The following is a 2,598-nucleotide window of genomic DNA, read 5'->3' as shown; positions in this document are numbered from 1 at the left end:
TATACCTGTTTATGGCAATCTAAACAAAAGGGGGCATGCCTCTACTCAGACCTGTCTAACTAATATATGATGGACTGGATTTCACCCAGACTAGAATCTCAAAGTAAGATTTTTCTAGTCCAGTGGGGCAACAACTCCACCTAAATAAGATGGTCTAGGTGGGGTAAATTTTGGGACAAGGTTAGAGATCTCCCTAGCCAAGTCACTGAATATTTAGCAAAAGGAAGTTGACTTTGTCTTAACACAGAAAGAATATGGTGACACGGGTTCTCCTTGTACCACCTCCCCCTCCTTTTGTCTTCACATGGAAGCATGTCAGGGAACATGGGGTCAGCAGGACAAAGTAAGGACACTCACATGGACTTCAAAAATACACCAACTTTACTCTGTGTGGCTGGGATCTTTTATGCCCTTAGATGACTCAGAAGCAGCATCAGGGAAGACAGGGCCACTGAGGCAAGGGGGCAGCTTTGCCTTCTTTTAGGTAAAGCTTCCCCATGTCACTGGTGTAAGGAAAGAAGATGTGTCAGGGAAATGCTAGTCCTATCATAACAGAGAACAGCAATTAGACCAATTTGGCTAGAATGTCTGGAAAAAAATAGTCTGAAACAAAGACTATGAAGAGCTTTAAATGCTAAACAGAGAAGTTTTTGTTTTATTCTAGAGACAACAGGGGACCACTGAAGCTATTTGATCAAAGCAGCGATGTGGAGTATCAGTGTGGCAGCTATAAGGAGGATCATTTGAAGAGGAAAAATACTTGGGGCAGAGAAACCAATTAGGAGGTTATCACAGTAGTCTGGGTATAAGGTGATAAGAACCTAAGATAGTAACTGCATGAGTGGAGATCACCAGATAGATGCAAAAGATGTTGTGGAGGCAGAAAGGATAATAAGGCAACTAAACTGATATGGGGGTGGGAATGGTGGGAATTTCCTTTGCCCCCTCCCCCCCAGGAAGGGGATTGGGTGGGTCCCTTTAGACGAGGGGGCAGCAGCTTCTCAATGAATTCCTTCACAGCTGCCATCTCCTGAGGACAGGAGCTGTGCATGACATCCAGATAGGTCTTAAACTGAACCTTGGCTGGAGGGACAACAGACTTGAGTTTCTGTGAGGTGAGGGCTCCAAAGCATACGGGCACCATGGGGTCCAGTTACCCGTGGCACTGCAGGATGGCCATGTCCCAGGCTGTGCCATTGGCTGCCTGAGGTAAGGTCTGATGCAGGGGGAGCCAGCAGCTGAGAGCCACGATGCCAGCCAGGGGATGAGGGCGGGTGAGAGCTGTGTAGAGGGACAGGGCTCCACCTTGGGAGAAGCCCCCCAAGATGATTCGATTGGCTGGAATCCCATTCTTCACCTTGTGCTCAATCAGGGGTTTGATGCTCTTGGCTGCTTTCTTGATGCCAGCTTCATCTTCCCGGGCAATCAGGACTCAGGCCCATCAGGTAAAACCAGGAAGGCATCACCATCTTCATGTTCAGTGTGACCAGGATCGGAGGCACATGGGGACAGATGTACTTGACATCGGGGAGGCGGATGGAGGAAAGGGTATCAGTCCAGCTGTGCCCTGAGTCTCCAAGCCCATGTAAAAAATAACCGCTGCTGTCTCCCGCTCAGCTCCTGAAACAGTAGCAGCGTTGGGGAACAGGGGACAGACATATTGTTACCGTACATACACCAACAGGGATGCCAACGCTGGGGCCTCTTTCTCTGGCTCTGATACTCACAGAGCTCCCCACCCCCACTCCCCACCAAAGCCCCTCCCCCTTGTGCAGCCCCCGCCGGGACTTCTGCTTGGAATATGAGACCACATCTCACATTTCTTTGGAGATACTTTGAGTTGGCTTTAATTATTGGTAATCAATAATGTCAAAGTGATATCAGTGAACTAAAAGATATTAGGACATTTATCATAGATAACAATATTGTGGAGAATAGATCACATTTGAGTTTAAGCAGATAGCATTAGAAGACCCCTTAACACTTTGAGGGGGAGATGAAGGTGACCTGCTCTGAGAACCCAACCTGCTAGAGTCAAGTGAGCCAGGAGAGTCTTGTTATGCCTGAGATAATGAATGCAAAGCATTTTGTAAATTTTAAACAGCCATGTAAATATCTTTGTTACTATTGCTTCCCTCAAGGAAATTATATTCTCTCTGCAAAGATCAAATGCACTGAGGAATAAATATCTTAGAACTTCTTATTGGTCCCTCTGCTTCCATCTTTCCTTACTCATGTCTATCCTCCACTTAACTGCCAAGTGATAATTCCTAAAGTGAAGGCCTGACCATTTCACACACACTCCCATATGCAGCAAATTCTAGTGGCTCCTCATTACCTCCAGGATCAAACATAAAATCCTCTGGGTTTTAAATCCCCTCATAACCTGGCCCCTCACTGCCTTTCTAGTATTCTTTTCTTTCAATCTAACTTTCTATGCCTTTGGTACCTTGTGACCAGCAGACTTTGTTGTGCTACCAGAATATAGACTCATAGACTCTAAGTGAAAAAGACCTTAGTCCTCATGGAGATCTCTCTCCCCTCCAGTGACAGTGCATCCTGAGCTTTTCTCCCCAGCACTGGGTGGGCATACCTTCT

At 46.5% G+C, this 2,598-nt stretch overlaps 1 pseudogene; it reads right to left on the bottom strand.

Moving 5' to 3' along the window:
* Positions 1-778: 778 nt before the first annotated feature.
* Positions 779-1,674, bottom strand: LOC138143871 (acyl-protein thioesterase 2 pseudogene; annotated as a pseudogene).
* Between the last annotated feature and the right edge of the window lie 924 nt (positions 1,675-2,598).

The sequence above is a fragment of the Petaurus breviceps genome, unplaced genomic scaffold (genome assembly GCF_028583685.1).
Source record: "Petaurus breviceps papuanus isolate PSGF00001 unplaced genomic scaffold, PetGlider_PUasm1.0 90667, whole genome shotgun sequence".
In the NCBI taxonomy this organism is placed as follows: Eukaryota; Metazoa; Chordata; class Mammalia; order Diprotodontia; family Petauridae; genus Petaurus; species Petaurus breviceps.
This window is presented reverse-complemented; position numbering and strand designations above follow the sequence as displayed.